The sequence below is a fragment of the Manduca sexta genome, chromosome 8 (assembly GCF_014839805.1).
Source record: "Manduca sexta isolate Smith_Timp_Sample1 chromosome 8, JHU_Msex_v1.0, whole genome shotgun sequence".
Classification (NCBI taxonomy): Eukaryota; Metazoa; Arthropoda; class Insecta; order Lepidoptera; family Sphingidae; genus Manduca; species Manduca sexta.
Window position 1 is genome coordinate 13,648,351 of NC_051122.1, and position 19,771 is coordinate 13,668,121.

The 19,771-nt window shown below is 40.3% G+C and overlaps 1 protein-coding gene across 1 annotated transcript in view; it reads left to right on the plus strand.

Moving 5' to 3' along the window:
- The window catches only part of LOC115450720 (lachesin), a 118,515-nt gene that overhangs the window by 82,045 nt on the left and 16,699 nt on the right, over positions 1-19,771 (plus strand). The gene's annotated exons all lie outside the window — the stretch shown is intronic.

The window sequence follows — 19,771 nt, forward strand, 5'->3', positions numbered from 1 at the left end:
TAAGAAAGTACATTTACACCTCTCAAATAAAGTGGATTTCATACGAATCCAAAAAGTTATTTGTATCACAACTACCTACTGTAATAGAATTAGGTTGCAAACTAGATAAATTGGCAACTAAAATAGCTTAAAAACATTTGGATAATCTCTTAGGAATGTGGAAATTGTATACAATCAAATAAAATATTTAGAGTTCGTCAATAAAACTTTGACAAATTATTGAAATAATAGAACTAACATTATATTTCAAATCACCTGAAAGAGCTATACTCCGCGAATAGACGATCCATCTTGGCATGCTATAAATAAATTCGTTTTATTACAATTGTTATAAATTTTCTTTTATTGCATTGCTTTTGAAACCGAATTCTTGTGAAAGGAGATTGGATTTAGATTGCACATTGTATGCGCTCGATGTCGCACGTGATTGTGTGCGTGTGTGTGTACTCGTACACACAGGTGTCCGCTACAATCGAATACGAATCCTTATGTAAATGCGTAGTGTCGAATAAACACTACGAGCCGCGTCGGCGGGACAGTTTGCGCAACTTGTTACTCTACTTAATTGTTGTTTTGTTAAGTGGATACCAGCTCGGCGTCGCTCGCCAGCGCTCGGCCTCACTCGCATTCGTTCGGACGAGTCGGAAAGTTTTGGGCCCACCCGTTCGGCCGAACGGCGACACTAGTTTTAATGAATATTTAAGCGTTTCTCGAGACATCAATTTGAAGGCGAACATTTGCCAGCGGCTCGTTCAAACTTTGTCTTTATTCGCGACTTGTCGCCGGAATCATAAATAACTTTTAATGGGAATAAAATGAAAAGTTGCTAGTTCGGAAACGTCGCGGCGCGGCGCTGCAGGCGGTGAACAACGACGTCGCATACCACTACATACCACTACTTATTATGATGTAAAAGGGCAAACATTAACAATAATAATATACACCACACATTTATCTTCTTAAAAATAACACCTTACAATAAATCCCTCTACCCATAGATATAAAATAAAAAAGTGTAAGGTTAGAACGAACTATATATGCTTATAAGTAACTATTAAAATTACGTTCTAGCCATATAGTATATACGTACTTATCTTTAGCATTTTATCAGTCGGTATTGATGTTTTTTCATTTCAATGAAATCACAAAATACGGAGATCATAATATATTTTAGAAAATGTTTCTCAAAAACGCATGTTATTTTATTAAGGTAAGAAGCTGTAATTATACAGAAAACATGCGTATAAATATTAACAGCTCTAATTTTGAAGTCCGATAAAAGCTACGCACAACGTTATTATTGTTATATATTGTTATGAGATAAATAACCAATTATTTCAATTATAATATTTTTGAAATATACGTCCCAAACATAAATAACAAAGGCACGAACACATTAAGGTAATCTTGTATATGAAACTGCTCGCACCGCGACTCCATATCTCTCAGAACCTTATACTATAAGCAGACAGCTGCTTTTAACATATTATCACCAAATATTCTCTATCGAAAGCCGCATTCACTAAATTGGTAATGATCGGTGCACTCAATGTGCCTGTCGCAAGAGTCGGGGTGTCGCGCGTAATTGATGAAACGAGCGCGCGCCTCCGACGTCACTCGCATGACTGATGGACTGAACTACTAGTACACCGACGGATAGGGCACTGATGAAGATGTGTGAGTAGAACTCCGCTCTCAGGGACTTACGCATCTTAAGAATGCTGTTTATAATATTTGTCACCGACCTTATTCCAATCCAACGTGAGTTCGCCGCATATTTATTACGAGTAATGAGTATCCTGTATGACGCTGTGGCTGCTATCCAATGTTGATATAATAAAATTCAAAATATCTCGAACAACATATATTATACACTGCCAATAAAACGATGGGTCCAGTGGTCACCAATAAAAACAACTAAATATGTATAAAAAAAGGATTTAACTAAATATAACGATAAATTCCAACAAAAATATCCTCTTATAATTTTTGCTTTGGTGTAATTATTCTGGTGGACATGTCCGGCAACGAAATCCTCTCCTAGGTGTTACATCGCTAGTCAAGAGACACGTTTCTCCCACCAGCGCCGTAATCATCTTGGAAATGGAACGATGTCCAAATAGATTACATAAGCGTTATTCGAGAGGCGAGCGCAGGCTTGCTGGGTCTCACTGCGTGCATACATCAAGCAGACAGGCGTGTAATCCTGTGTGTGACGTCATCGCGGTGGACACAAATCAGCGCGGGATATGCGGCCGGACAGCGCGCGGCACCTGCGCTACAGGGTCGCGGCAGGGACCAGCGGCGGCGCGGAAGGGGAACGTGGCTGGGAACAGGTTGGCATGTTAACGCCGCTGTATTTACGAGCGCATTACCTTCGCCCACCTGTATAGACTGCAGCAATACCGACTCCAAATAAAAAAGACTTCACTGACATGTATTAATAATGCAAAAATGTACTTCGTCTCTTTTGTAGTGTTCGTATATTGGACGATATTAAAGATACACCTAGCGTGTCATATAGCTCTATATCTATAGCTTGCTTAATATTTTGACCGTAAGAGTCCCTGAAATGGACGACTGTCAAACATTATGTAAACCGTATATATTCCGTTTGACGGCCATTAAACTTCTCTGTGTGAGAACTGTTAGTGTCAGGCGCTTACCGCCAAGCGAACGATCTAAACAGTTCCTGTCCACGTCTGAGGTTACAGCGAGCAACACGAATGACAAACATAAAAAATTTACAATCATGTCGTTGCGTTACAGTTGAGCGAGCAAAACAACAGCGTTCGTTTGAGTGTCTCGCGTCGGCTCCAACCGCGAAGGTTCGTAAACAGCTCGCGACGCGCGCTTTCAGTGAAACAGAACAAGCCTTGGCTTATTTCTGGGTTTCGTGTCAAGGTTGCACGTTCGCGTCGAAAGCGCGTCTTCCGGGAGCCCCACAAGCCAGCACAACAAGCTCCGACACGCGCCCAACACGCGCCCCACACGCTCCCACTGAACCGCGACGTCACCGCGCTCAAGGGCACACATCACAGAACTCGATAGATAAATATTTATCTAGGTTCTAAACAAATAATCTGATGATTACGAGAATTTCAAAAATAACCATCATAATATATACTCGTATAACGCCCAATATAAATAAAAAATATTTTTTTATTAAGTTACTATAAATATAAATCTCTGTCAATCTAAAATACAGAGTCTATATATTTGGTGTTATGGGGATTAAAAAAACGTTTTGATCAACATAATATTTAATAAATGAAAAATAATGAAATTCCTATATCAACATGTGACGTAGTTTGTAAAAGGACGCGTCAAAGAATGACTGGAAAAAATATTTGTCTTTGTATGTAAAGCTAACATTGTACGCAGTTGGTAACACAAATCTCCAACATGTCGACGTATCCGTAAATAAATCACAAAGTGCACCAGTGGTGGTTCGGTACATATGTTACATTGTTGCAGCGAGTCATGTCATGTTCCATTACAAAGAATAACATTCTAAACTCTTCTTATACAATTCTCACGCAAGCGGGTTTCCTTACGCTATTTAAGTTTCCAGATCAAGCCAAGCACTATTGACTCAGAGCACAATATTATATAACATCGTTAAGCCAAAGTTGTGGTCTAGAAACTAAGCCGAGAAATCTGACTCGACCGTTTCACTCCAGCAAGTGTCGACTGTTTCTCAATATTCTTAAATATGAATTCAGTAATGATTCATTGTTTGTGATTATTTCGTCTTTTAAAGCGATGTTTTACTTCATAATTATAGCGATACACTAGTGAATTATTTAAATATTATATTATTATTTACATGTAAATTTGGATGATCGTCTCTTATCAATCACGTGTTACGACATATTACTACTGTGTCGGTGTCGCGTGCGGGCGGCGGATCCGCGCGTCGTGTCCCGCGGCTTCGCTTATGTTGTACATAAAACGCTCTCACTTCCCAAAAATACAGCCCAAGGATTATTTCCTTTTTACAATAAATTACTCTTTCGCCGATCCATCGCTTTGAGTAAAAACGGTCGGGTCGCGAAAAATGCTGAGGTTTTAGTGTCATCCTGTCAAGGGTACGTCCACTGAAATATCGCCCGGAATTCATTATTTTTTACTCTTCTTTTTCCGCTTTCTGCTAAGAAGTGGCAATTAGAACCGCCCGCTCAATGAGCCGCTCGAATAGCCTAAAAGGCCTGCAAAGAATTACTTTTTGCTACTTTATAAAATATGATGAGCAAGTATAATTATGCGTCTTTGTGATACATACATATTTTATAAACCTACAGATAAAGTAGAATACTAGGCGCCTATATTTTATTAGCGTAGAAACATAATACTGTACCTATAGTTTATCCTGCGAGAAGTAATGCGTAACTCAGAAACTACGCACGACGCGTAGTGCGTAGCAGATAACTCGCCTACACGCCTCTACGGTGCACGACTCGTAGCATATCCGTACGTAGTTCGCGGCCTACGAACACTGCCGATTGTAGACTCAATAAATTAATTCTTGTGGACTAGATTAAATAACATTTCAGTAGACAAATGTGAAGGTACGGCTGGCGTGTTTTTTTCTTTTTGATTCATTATTTTCACGTGTAAACTCGGGCCGGTATTGAAGTTTTAGCCGCTGCTATAATCCGACCGGTGAATAAACGCGAATCTTTTGATCTCGATTTTAACTGATGTTCTTTTGGAAGGCATCCCGTCCGGTCTCCCCGTCCCCCTCTCCCTACCCTGCCGCCTCGCGCCAGCGCCCGTGGCTGTCAGCGAGTCCGTCGCGCCTTTGTCAAATAAAAAGTTTACGAGTCAGTGTTACACGGATGCGTCGCCACACTGGAAATTGAACCACGGATTTTTATTTTTTAATTCACGCTTTGGAATACAATTGGTATTTTACTATACCTTTTTCTTGCAATAAGGTTTTACAACAGAATAAAAGAGCACCTAATTAAAAAAGATCCAATGCTTTTGCAACACATTTTGGATTATTGTAATTGATTCTTTATATTTATCGTAATATAGACTTTACTAGAATATCAACTAACATGAAATAGAATAACTTCTAAAATCATTGATCAACTGCTCAGTCCAGGAGCACTTGGTTCAGGCGTTGCAGTCACCCAGGATTCATTTTCACGGTATACATTTCCATTATTACACACATAGTGAGTAGGCGCAAGTATCGCTAGTGTACCTCCTGCTCACGCGCGCACCGCCGGCGCAACTTGTGTGTATTTACGCCCTTAAGATCGAGCCCAGATTTCAACACTATCCGCTAAATATGCCACTGATTTACCAATGGAGCGAATTATTATAATGTAATTTCTAGCACCGCGGGAGTAAATGCCAATGTTATTACACAGCAGGCCGCCGCGGTGCGACACGGTCCGGCCTCAGGCGCGGCGGCTAACTACGGCCGACCAAAAGGGTTGTAATGATGCGCATTTCTACAACCCAACATGTAGTATGAACATTTGTTTTGAATGCTTAATAACCCATTAACTGACATGATTAAACCAGCGCAACGGCCTCGGGGATACTCAGGATCATCTTTATCGAAACATTTTGCGACCGGAACGGGGCCTAGGCATAACTACATTCAGTTTAGTACATAAACACGATGATACCTAGTTTGCACAGTACTATGAAACGTAATCAAAAACGAAATTCAACAGAAAACGCATTCTTCGGTACAAAAAAATTACATCTATGTATAATCATTATAATATAATACGTGTATACGTGTTCCATCACTCAATGAATGTAAGACCACATTCTGTTGAACAATGCGCGGCCCGTTCCGTTCCGTTTTATCACGTTACGAATGCACGAATCTCAAACGACGGCGCGACGACGGGACATTACACTGGCATTCTAGTTCAAACTTGAAGTACTCACGTGCAGCGCGAGTGCGGACACAAGCCGGTGAGTTTGGGCTATCTGACGGCGTTTAGCGCGATAATGTGACGCCGTATCGCGCGCCGGAAACGAGCCAACGCGCGCGACTCACGCGACTAGCGCGCTCACACCACACACGTGCCGCGCGAGACGCCGCATGCCTTCAGCCTTATCGACAAGAATGCTAAAGTGTCATTTGCATGAACCTCACCATGTTTTAAAGACAACCTCCAAGGCCAGTAGGAACCTCCAATGAAGTAGCATAAGAGACCGCAGGTTTTATTATCAAACCGGTTGGTTGTTTAGATTCGGAACTCTAATATTGAAAGTACCTCGAAATACAACGCAGATTTACTCAAACAAACTATTTGTAAGTGTTAGGTGTATCCATTAATTAATGAATTAAATGTAGTCCCATACAACAACTGATTCATGTAATGCTTCAGCGGTATGATTTAGTGAGTCGACGCTGTGCGCGATAATACAAACGTTATGAGCGAACTCGAATTACGATACACAGAGAACATGGCACATAAATTGGTCGCTACATTCACTGTTTTACATATTAAGTAGGGGCTTGTTTCGCATTACAAGCGCCGCGTCACACAAACAGCGCCGCGACTCGTGTGTCACGTGACCACCGCCGCGCGCACCGCGCCCGGCCGACAGCGGCAGTTACTTTTTCAATGGTATATCGCACTACATATTCAAAACCAGTTTAATGTAAATGATTTCACACTGAACGTAGCTTACATAGTATATATGAAAGCAATTGAGTATATAGGTATTTTTAATATTTAGTTGACGTGAGTGTAAAAAAATAAATGGTTAATTTTTAACATAAATTATGTGCTTAGGAATATCTAGCTTCTGTGGACACCGCATATAATGACGTGCCGTTTTAGCACAAAGCATTTGAATACGTTGCCAAAAATGCAACTTCGAATTTGCAAGAGCGCTATATCGTCCACCGCTGGGCCAAGAGTATTGTGTAGCGCAGTGGCCCGTGGTGCTGCGGCCCGCGCACGCTCGCCGCGCCCGCCGGCCGCCCGCGCTTATCGGCATTCCTCGTTCTGTAATGTGAGCCCATTACGCGAACGCGCGGGACCTTATCGAATTAGCGAGGAATGGAAATTGAATTCAAACATGTGACCTGTGCAGTGTGCGCTGCACTGGCGTGGCGGACCGAGATAATGTCGCGTCGACATCTAACTGCACTACTGCTGAAGCAATAATTTCTTAATATTTATGTGGATTTGGTCGTGTACATGGGGAGTCGACGTCATCTCGTTCGTATGGTAGCAGTGTAGAAATCCCAGGTATATAAGCAGTTACACACGTATACTACAAAAATAACAAAATCTCTCGCCGCCATCTCCTCGGGTGTCGCGCTGCTCTATAATCATCATATATTCAATATTACAATTCTTTTTGTCGGCACATTTTGTTGGAATATCTTTGTGTCGTGAATACAAAACTATCTATTAGTGTACTGTGCGCGCGGCTCAGTTTATTCATGTAACATTTTTTATTGCTCCGCTTCTATTATCACCGTCGTAGCGTGATGTAATAGCGCCTATAGCCTTCTTCGATAAATGGGCTATCCAACACTAAAAAAATGTTCAATCCAAACCATTAACTCCTGAGATTATCGTCTTCAAAAACAAACAAACAAACTCTTCAGCTTTATAGAATCGAAGTAATTATAGCTATAGATTAAATAGGCCTTGAGAATTAACACTTTACTAACTAGATAATAGATGATAGATGATATCTTGTGTGCAAGAGTTTGTATGTATAGATGTTTACCGACATTTATTTAATTTCTGCACCCAATCAGTGGTTGTTCCAAGATGAAGAATGTGCCCTGATGAATTATATTATAGTATTATATATAGTATCTGTAACACAAGTTTTGTTACGTCTGTCCAGGCGAGCCGAGAGTAACAAAAGTACTCATACGAAATGTGCATCACGTGTCGAGTTTACTTAATATGTAAAACGTAACAAAATGCATAACGAGCCGTGGCCATTATATTTAATTTAGTAACCTGGTGCGCTCCGCTCGTGCTCACAAAATGTACACCGATTAGCGGCACAGGTGACGAGCGGCGCGAGCCACGAGCGCCACTGCGCCACAGCTGTGGGTATATATATGAGAGACTTTCTCAGTAGCGCATCTCCTAGCTCGGAAATGTATCAGTAAATATATTCCACAGTTGATTCCCGTGAATTCTCGACTCTCCAGGTAAACTATCCCTACCAACGCCCGGATAATCATAATATAAACCTACAGCCATTAGTCGTCCGTCTCGCGGTTACCTCGTTTACGAATTTAGTGGCGCAACGGGTTAGTCGGTAGTACGAACGAATCTATTTGTGGATCTAACAAAAGCATTATTGTACTCGAAGATACCGTATTATGACCTCTGACATTCTAAGCTATTTACATAATATTATGGCTTCGAAATTGTGATAAGATAAGGTAAGTAGAGCCTGTGCGGCGAGCGGGCCCGCGTGCGGCCGCTAGTGAAGCGCGGAGGTACATTAGCGCTTTACTGGCGCCGCACACGCCACCACCTTAATAATATAATAGCCTGCATGGCTCGCTTCGTTTCACAGCCGTTCCCAACGTACATCATACTTAAATAAAACTAGCGCCAATAAAACTAAACTATGGTAAACCTATTTAGGAATGTGTGCGGCTTTGAGGAAAATATGAGCTTCAATAAATAACGGTAATAATGTACTGTTACATGTCATGCGCCCAGCGATAACACCGACAGATGGATTTTTAAAGTATTTTAACTTATATTTTCCGAGTGCACAACTGTTCGCACATGACACACTGCCTATTGATACAATATAGCAAACATCACTAATAACTGCTGTTAATGATTTTGCAATATTGTGCCTCGATGTATTGCACTGTCTACTAAGATTATATTTAACATTTACTTCTTTATTTAAAATACTAATCGTCGTTTGTTTACAAAATACGAAAAATAAAGACATTTATTTTCAGTTCCGACATAAACTAACATATAGTATCAGAATCAAATAGTACCAATATACATTAACATGAGACGTTTAGTATGTTGCCTTTATAATCGGGAGATGCTGTATGGATTTGACGAACAATCGTCACAAACATCACACAAACCCTGAGGATACTTCAACTGAGAATCTTTACAGATGTCGGACTGGAGAACAGGACAGCTTTTATAGTCCAGCGGAGCATTATATTCGGCCAGGGAGAATAAATATTTTAAGTATTAGTCTTGGAATTTTTACACTTGGAGTTTAAGGTCTCTTCGCCGCAGAGTTTCAAAAGTATCTGTGTCAGCTTAGGCGGCATTTCGTCACTAAGTTCTCATGCCTATAGATTCTATCCCGAGTTTTGACATTGCTATCCACTATCAGTTGTTGCTACAAATATTGTCCTGGTAAAGGACGGGAAAAAGATCGCCTTGCATAAGCAGCTACTATTGATACATAATATATAGGTAGAGAGGTTCTAAAGAAAATAAATTCATCGTATGAAAGATCTATTTGTGTCACAGCGGTACAAGTGCCTCGGTCAAGTGACCACTGTAGTCAGTAGTATATAATCACTAATCAGTTTAATGTGCGGCGACATTACGCCGCCTCACAAGCCGCCGCGGGCGCGAGGCGGGCGCGAGGACGGGCGTGCGTCTCCGCTCGCGCCGCTCAACCGAACGATGCTTTTATTGAAGTTTCCCGTTTATTGTCACAACTGCGGACAAAATAAAATATCATAACAAACTAATCTCTTTAATGGTTTGAAGTTTTATTGCGAGCGGTAGCAGCGCTGGCATTGTATCTTGCGCGGAGAGCTCCGCCGCCGCCGCTGTGTTCAGGCAATTCTTACTTTTATTTCGGCTCGTAAATCAAACGCAATAAACGAATATAATTTAACGCATACGTGCGATCGATGCTCAAACATTATTCAGTACTAGTGGAGTGGCGTGAGCGCGTGAGCGCTGGCCGATTCACATTTCCAACTCTACAGTCTCTGTGGGCTGCTCGAGAGCCTCACTGTAAAATGAACCTTGACAAATGTTTGTGTGAACCGCACCTATTTGTTTCGGGTCATGGTGCAAATGACTTGAACCTCAGAGTAAACTTGAGACTATGTGCCATTTCTTGGACACCTACGCAATATCTTCTTATAATATGGCTGGATATTCTCATGAAAATAAAATTATTCCCAATAAAGTTTAATTTTATTTAATAGCTTCTTCTATTATTTGATTATATTTCGCATTCATGGAGTACTTTAAATACAAATCTGAATGTAGCCGGCTGACAGTACAACAGCTTTATTTCCTTTAAAAATGTGCATAGTGGCGAAACTGCCGTCTCTTTACAGGTTACCAGATTTTCCCACGTAGATAGATTTATGATTCACTAAACGAATCACCCGCTCGTGCACGCAACGCCTTTTCGTTCGTATCAGATAATTAAAGAAACAAAAGGTTTTTGTGTGCGACCGCGCCGTAGTGGGGTTCGTGGGAGTGGGAAGAGGTGGGGGAGGACTCCAGGGGCAACCTCACACTAATTAATCATAAAGTAAACTACGGCCGTGCTCCTACCGTTTTCTTTTATTTAATAACGTACGATTTACATGTTAAATATACTTCTTTGTATAGTTCTGTTGTGTGTATGTGTTTGGGTTTATTTAAAGCTAAAAATAGCAATATACCGACTGCCTCGGTGGCGTAGTTGTACTGCATGCGCGGTACGGCAGCGCTCTGAGGTCCTGGGTTCGAATCCCGGGTCGGGCAAAGTGATAATTGGGTTTTTCTGCTCAATATCAGCCCGGAGTCTGGAATTTGTGCCCGATGTGGCGATAGGCTCGCTCCCTATCACATTCTGGGACGGAACACACTTGGCGAAAAGTAGGGGCCCGGGTTGCACCTCTGCATACCCCTTCGGGGATTAAAATGCGTGATGGGTGTGTGATGGTGTGTAAAAATAGCAATAGTCATTATTATCGCCGATTAAAGCCATACTCGTATAGAACGAAAATTACTTTACTCACTTCCTGCAGCAATGGTAGTATTCGTGAACCAAGCATTTGTTGGGCGTCGTATGGTACCTAACATTGAAGTAACCACTTTACGCTGGTTTTCTGGAAAATAGTTTCAATACAGCAGCGGAGTCGATTACTGTAGACAACACTATGAACAGCATAACTCTACTAATCAGGCATGTATACGCGCGCGTGAGTGTGTGTGTGCATACGCTAATCTTCGGTGTTTAATAATAATATAATACCGCTGTGTGTTCATCGTAACCTAAACGAACTAAGAATATGTTCGTCTGCATGTTTAATTGGTGACATTATTTCAATAAGAAGCGTGTGTATTCCGGAGAGGTACGGAGTGCTATCATGTCTCTGAGCAAGTTAATTTTCTCTTGTGAAGTGGCAGCGAGAAGTTAATTATCAGTGTTACTATTTTATCAAATCACATGTATTTCATCAAACGAAAGATATGTCATTTTCGAAATCAAAAATGGATGTCAGTACCGCGCTAACTTCACAGTTAAGGCCGTGATGTATATTTGTACATGTTAATTAATGTTAATTTGCAATTAACTCATATTTAAAAATAGAAACAATTGCATGTAGTTCGTTGACCCGGACACACCATCGCGCTTCCCTTTGTGTGAGACACGTGTGACGTCACCACTCCTCTCCACTTATACTAGGTGTTGAACAACTTTTAACAAAGCTCTTTGTTTCTTTGTCTTCGTGTTTTTATTCGAATATATACATGCACACGTGTATCTCAAAGAATCGAGTAAAGCGTTGGCAAATAGTGTTACCCGGTAAGCCCTCGAGATGTCCAGTTTGGATATAAAACTTAATGTTAAGACGCCCAGGTCCCTTGGTTAATTTTGTGGCGCCAAGCTTCAACGAATTCAGGATTTGGAATTACAAAATATTAAACTTACGCTGCAATCTCCGCTCGGAGATTTCAGATGTTTTTAATGAAGCTTGTGCATTCCTATTTAACGAAGAAAAAACGGTAGACTCCTAGTTTCCCACTTACAATAGTAACCGATTTATAAAACTAATATAGCTCTGTGTTTTGTATGAACTTTTAGTACATTCACGCTTTGAATGAACTTCACCGCTACATGCACCACTGGCAAGAATACGTATTTACTATTCATAGGTAAAAACACGGAGTCTACATAGAGACACATATTAATTAACGTTAAACCCAATCGGTAGTAATTAACAAAATCAATAATTGTCGTAATTACAGATAATGGACCGACAGTATATTGTTATGCTCTACAATTGTTAATTGAATTTGTGAAAGCTTCCTAGCTTTGTATTTTAATGAACACATTACAATTAAAAATGTTTTATGTTGCGGACTCGCTGCGAGTGCGCGCGACCCGCGACGAGCGCGCCACACTACACCACCTCCCGTACTAACACACAACTTTGTGGTAACCTTCTCAATCGGAAAACTATATTTATACTGGCTGATGTTGTTATATCCCTCCGTAAACACCACGTAATCAAATTAAGTACTTCTGCATGTGACGCTACTTCTAAACAAACATTCTGGCTACGAAGGGTGCAACTCGCATCAAACTATTATTACGCTACGTTGTGCCTTAAGCCTCCTCTTCACCCCGCACCCCGCCGTATCATACGCCCGGTTGTGTGTACGATCTCGTGCGGTACCGTACGAGTCAAACGGCGCAGCGGACTCCTGCCTTTAAAACATTTTGTTGATTCGATACTGCCACTTTATAAGTACGTAGATAACTAGGAGTTCTATCAAATTTCAAGGATTATAAGTAACATCGCTCAACCCCATCAAACACCAAACAAAAACTTCCACTTCACTCTCTAATAACATTACCTCCAGCCTCCATGGAGGACAACAACACATCCATAACTCTTATTCGTGGGCGGTTGTGATCACCTACCCTCATATTATGACACACTAACAAATAAGTATAACAGGTATATCATGTCAGAATTACTGCGACAATCCCATAGTTTTAACATTCAGATTTAGTTTTTTCTTAGAGTGCAATTCAGGGTCCTGTTCAATTTAAAATTGACAAAGTTTGAGAGAAGCTCGTTAGCAGTGACAGTGTGCGAAGGCGCGGAAGTGCGGGCAGGTACCTCGCCGACTCGACAACTGTCGTTCTTGTGTTGACTTTCAACATAAAGAGACTGCGCCATTGAAAGTATACACCTGCGAGTCGCGCGTGGGTTTTACTTTCCAACTACTAAATCCATTTGCAAACTTCACAGTGCTGCGCTGCCATTAAATTTTCACCTTTATATAGTTGGCAGTAAAAGCTATATATTCAACAAAGTGAGCGTTGCAGTCGTCCCGCGCAGTACGTGATAGAGCACTGATAGCTCGGCTTTGAGGCGTCGCGGCGAATCCCGCCGACCCGCGGCTTCAGTGACTTATTACCAAGTTAGTGGACACTCTACTTTACTTTTTTAATCCCCGGTAGTTCACTGTTTGGCAGTTATTTTGCAGCTTGCGATGCTGCCATGAAACGAGTGGATAAGAATTCATGTAGTGTGCCGTGAGGGAGTTCGTAATTCCTGTTATAATCCATAACGGCCCTCGTGGCGTAGTTACTTACAATAAAATATACATCATTGTGTTTCTTACACCCGCATATTTATTTAATCTAACTAAAATTACAAATGCGAAGAATTGTGATTTTTTTATATGTTTACATTATTTGGTACACGGAGATTTGTTTATCCGATTCCTTAAATAGATAGTGCTGGCGTCGCGTCGTGCTGGAGACGCTGACGATTGTTACAATGTTTTTGAGGCTTTTGTAGCAGGAAAAGGTTTTCAAACTCCGAACACCCAGTAATAATACCTAAAGCAATGTATAATTTTCGTATAAACACATTGAATTCAATATTTTTACACATTTTTGTATTTCTGAGACGTGGTCATCATCTCTCTTCTGGTCTCTTTAAATGTAGCTATTACTTACCTTAAAATACACCGTTCCTGGCACGAAAAATCGAGACTCGAATTATTATAATAAGAATATTAATTCTTATCCACCACCTTCTTCTTCTCCACTAGCTTACATATAGCTCGTTATTGGGCACAGGAGGTAGGTACACGAGCTGTGACAAAGTAATATTTCAGTTTTTTTGTCTTGAGTCGCTATTAAATAGTCATGGTCGGGACTCGCGTTCGTTGTAGTTTTGTCGTGAGAGTGCCAAAAGTGCGAGGTGCGAACGAGATCCAGGTGAGTGTGCGCTGCAGCGGCGCCACTCGAGAGCGGCAGCCGACAGCCCGCGGCGGCGCGCGCCCCGACACCGGCTCCGCGCCGGCCCGCGCCGGCGGGTGCGGGAGGGAGCGGTGCGCGCGGGACGGGAGCGCGCCCTAATTACATCTGTGCAAGCCTCTTGTCTACTGATAAACTTATTCCCCTAGGAGGTTATTATTTGTTCGGCGGCCGCTCTTCCCGTCCGCTCCCGACATTGTAATGAGTTGTCAGGTCGCCTTCTCCTCCTCCCCCCCACAATAAGTTAAACTAATTAGAAATAACAGACAACACAGGGAATCCTGCTCGTCGTCGGAAGGTTCCCGGTGCCCTGAAGGAATAACAAAGTTAGTTCGCGTCATCTCTGCATAATTGCTACAATCTACTTAGAGCAACAGCAGACAGCCTTATCCCTGTTAGTGTAACACTTGAACAGAAATTGGACAGTAACCGTATAGTATGTAACAATTACAGCTCCATCACACAGCGGCCGCCGCACTAGCGCGTTATTATGTTTAACATGTTGATATGAATAACGCTAGCCAACTGTTTTGTTAGTCAATTGTTCAGTCAATGTGTGCAACTAATAATTAATAAACCATTATGTCACATGCAGGTATACGTATAAATACGTAGGCATATGTAGTAAAAGTCATAAATGAATCTTATCTCTTCTACTCAGTTTCATTATCAATAATGTTTTATCATTTTACCGCGTAATAATTTTTTTACAGAGTATACCACATCAGGATAAATTAAAAACTTAATTTATTATACAACAATGGTATTTGAGTGAATTACTTCACCAATCTCAATGATAATCGGCCGATCTAATAACCACGTAAATATTATGATCTCAAGATTGAACCTGAATTAACATACTGATCGCTTTACATCATAGTCACCCCTTAGTGTTAAAATGAACCGACCCAGTTACTTCATAAAATGCGCACACTTTTTATACGTCCTAACGTCACTCTCCCTACTATTGTAATGGACACATGTTTGCCGTTTTGCCGTATGTCCACTCATCAAGTTTCGTATTAATTTATAACTGCTTTGAAGGAACTAATTGTTGTACATTATTGTCAACAGTAACGTGAAGTAACATGTAATTAATAGCATTAGCAGTATGTACGAATCACATTTAATGTAACCTTTTGTATAAATAGCACTCTTTTTGTATAAATTTATTTGTTGTATAATGTGTACTGTATATTGACTTTCATCGCAATATTCGGTTCCTTATAATACATTAGATAAATATATTTACTGTCGTTTTAGTGCAGAAAATCAATCTGCTACCATTGCAATGCTCGTTCTAACTCTAAAAACTTATACGACTCGCAATTCATTATATTTTTTTCGTTAATCCATTGAGATTTCACCTCACTATCGTATTCTGTCGAAAAGGCCATAGTAGCGTGCCGATACTGTAGTCTGATCTCGACTGGTTTCTGCACGGCTATTATTTAAACTTACTAACATTATACATAATATATTGAGAAACCCTCAATGAGATTAATAAAAAAGGAACATACCGACGTATAAATACGACAATATTATGATTATAGGTCTATAACTTAATATTTCTTCATAGGAATTCATTCTTACTTATTTAAAAACAACTCAAAGTCAAATGCATTAACTTCCTTAAAGGAGCGATAAATTAGGCGGCCATGGAGTATGTCGCTTCGGATTCCATTCCTGCAGGGAAATAAACATTAGTTTTGGGTGTTTCTGTAATTGTCAAATCAAAAGAGCCTCATGGTCTCGATACAGTGATGTCATGTTAAGTAATTATCTGTATTTTCCTGTATACTAAGAACGTATCTCTATCTAGGTGTGTGATGTGTATATTCCATACCCGAAGTCTGATGGTTCCACGCGTCTTGCACGGCGCGAGGCATTAGTTCACCGCTAAGCGGATTGCGCGACCGAGAGCTCGCCGCGTTGAGAGTGACCCACACTATATACACGTCTACATAGTATCACTGGAGCCTGTCCAGTATTTATATTACATTTTTTGTACTTTATAACAGAAAAATGGATTGCAAACAAAGCTTTACTCGTAGTCTTACTAAACTTACGTAGCGTTAAAACTGCTGAAATATCTAGAACTTAAAGGTTTTATTTCCCTTCGTAATCATCGCAGATTGACCTAGTTACACTCTTCCATATTATTTATTACGCTAAATATTATTCCGTTTACGCACAATATTTCGTATATTTATTATCGTATAAACAATAATCAAATTTAGTACATTTTCACATGAAAAAACATAGTTTTAATGCAATTAAATGAAATTAAATTTACAAGCTTTGTAATATTAAATAATCAGTGTTTAAATATGGGATACACTTATTATTGTTAAATCAATTTTCACGTCGGTCAGTCTTGCTCTCGAGATGCCTTTATATAAATATTAAATTATACTATTACTAGTCAGTTTTGGGATAACTATACAGCTATCCCATAGATCATTATAAAACTGATTACTTTAGTCCTGCATTCGCGCGTGTATGCGAGCCGCACGGGAGCTCGGCTTTGTCTTCGACATTAAGCGACTCATTACCGTCGCTATGATTAAGTGCGATTATAGCGACTTATAATACCGGGTCTCGCTCTAATTGCTTAAGCAGCGCAGCTCTGGATGCCAGCGACGGCTACTCCGGACTAGTATTACTCAATAAATTATTAGCTCCACTGGAGAGTAGTCACAAAAGCAAACCCAATTATTCATTTGACGGTTATAAAATATGAGTGGAAATAAAAAAATGCGTTTATTTTGCTTATATATTATGAAATTCCACATGGCACCTATATTATCATAAAAAATCTATGTGTTGGTCCTCGTGTCGTATTCTTGGTAGTACATACTTGATTAATACAACTCGCATCACCTTGGGACATCCTTGATATTCAATATAAAATTTGTTCAAAAATGAATATAAACTTAAAGTATCTTGTTGGTCCACCCACTTTTTATAATACAAGAAAGTAGTAAAATTGTCGAGGTACCAACTTAATTGCTATTATTTTGGTTTCTTTACACTAACTTAATAAAGGCTATGATCAAAACACATAACCCCTCTTAACGCAACACCGCATGAGTCAGAGTGATTCGATAATATCACACGTGATGCTCTGTGCTTGTCACCCAGCTCGATAGAGTTACTTACAACTCAATTATTTTTAAACCAATACAAAAAAGAGGAAGTTACCTATTCAGAGTGTACTTTTTTATTAATAAGTTACAATCACAATTGTATTACGGAGCACATATTTAAAGATAGATGAATTACCATTACATCCTAAGTACTAGCATTTTGTTCAGGCACCACATAGTGATTACAATTCAACCCATATTATATTTATTATATTACTAGTCGTTGCTCGCGGCTCCTCCTACACCAAATACCTTTCCAGCTACAAAAATCCGTACATCACTATCGATGCCAGCACCAACTATTTAAAAAATCCCATTCAAAAAATCATAATCACCCTTAGAAACATATTAACAGAACTTAGTCTACCCGTGTATCAAATTTGAACCAAAATTTTTTCATATAATGAAAGGTTTTTTTAATATAAGGAAAAAGTAAGATAACGTCTATCAACAATTTAAGTGCATGACGTATATTGACTGGCGCCAGAACTCAATTCATTGGAAAAGACTAGCTTAACTGATTGCACCGTTTTCCAGTAGTGCATATCTTTAAACCTCGACGCAAAAAGAGGGGTGATATAAGTTTATGGAGTGTATTTGTATGTTTGTCTGCGGCATCGTAGGTCCCAAACGCATAGATCGACTCTGCTATGTTTTTTTTGTTTGAACGCTGATGTGATCCACGTGGTTAACATAGCTAGCCATTATTTATAAAGATGTATTAAGGCGTTAAAACATGCAGCTCTCAAAACTAATAAATTTTCCCAGTTTATGCAAAATTTCATATTACTGCTCCGCCCTCATTGGTCATAGCGTGATGATATATAGCCTATAGCCATTCTCGATAAATGGGCTATCCAACACTAAAATATTTTTTCAATCTGTAGTTCCTGAGATTAGCGCGTTCAAACAAACTAATTCTTCAGCTTTATATAATAGTATAAATATTAAAATGTCCGTCAAGCGAGACACTCAATAATTTTACGCAGTAGTTAGGAATGATCATTAGAGATAATGTCATGTGAGGACGCGAAGACGAAAGCGAGAGGGGCGGTACCGGTGTGGCCGGCGGAGCGCTGTATTAGTGTGATCACCGCAACTAATGCACCGGATCAGCGGCGTGCGGTCGCGCTGATTGCTGCGTCGAGTGTGTGCGGCGTGAGTGCGTCCGCCGTAGCGTGTGCCACGAGGAGAGAGGGGGGGGGCGGTCAAGGAGGCTTCCCAGCGCGTCGGCGAGTGACACCTGTCGGACCTCCCGGTCGCTCTCACCTGTGCTTGGAAACGGCAAGTTCCTTTACTATGCGTTTTGAATGCTCCCAGCAGCAATCGGTGCACCGCAAATACAAGTATATTAATGAAGTCGGTGTCATCTTCGATTTTAGAAAAGCATTCATCAATGATAAAATTCATAAAGTAATACTGGCGAGAGATGTGACTGTATGTAAAGATCCTTTATGTACAATTATAATGGAAGCGCCGCGCCAAATGAAAATTCTCTTACGCGGTGTACGTTTCTACTGTACATACATACCTAGGGACGTATGCATGGCGACAGTAATTCCAATAATTTGTCCCTTTTTAACTGTCCTTTGGTTACGATACACCGGAAGTAGGGGATAGACTAGATAAGGGACTGGCATTTAATTGCGTAGTGCCATAAACTGTGCTGACCGGTGTATAATATTATATCTCACTTGAGGCTCGTCATTTCAACGGCATTATAACTACTGACAGTAGTCTGATTTTAAATTTCTAATTTTCTGTTTAGTTTTGTAGATATATCAATATTTACAATACATAGATAGATAGATGAATATTTTTAGAGTACCACTCTTGGTGTAAAGCAATGCGTTTGAAATAGCTCCCGTCGTGTAATAAAACCGAAACATTAGCTCCACGCCGAAGGTCTTTTCTCTGTTTGCGGCCACCATTGTTCCATTACTTAATGTCGCCTGCGGAATCGTAGCTCGTATATAAGGTGATTTTCAATCTGTCAAACTAATCTCTAAAATGGGATATTTGGTATGGCATTGACTCTGTATGTTATTTTACTGTAATTACTTTAAAATCTATACGAGACATGAGATCCGCCGGTACTTAAGTACCGGCGGATCTCATGTCGGCAGACGATTTGAATACGTTAAGTGTTTTAATTCTTTTGTTGCTAACTGTACAACTCACTAAAACGGTTTGGTTCAACCGATTCCGGTGTCTGTTTTTACAAGCGAAGTTTTAACTTCTGTCTTGTGTAAGAGTTAGTTCCGAGGTATTGAATAGTTGCGGGTCTGTAAAGGAACGCCACAGACAGAGCGTTGACGGCAGGGGAGCTTGTGTTCGTGAGAATTTGCCGATTTAATATTTAACGCTTTGTT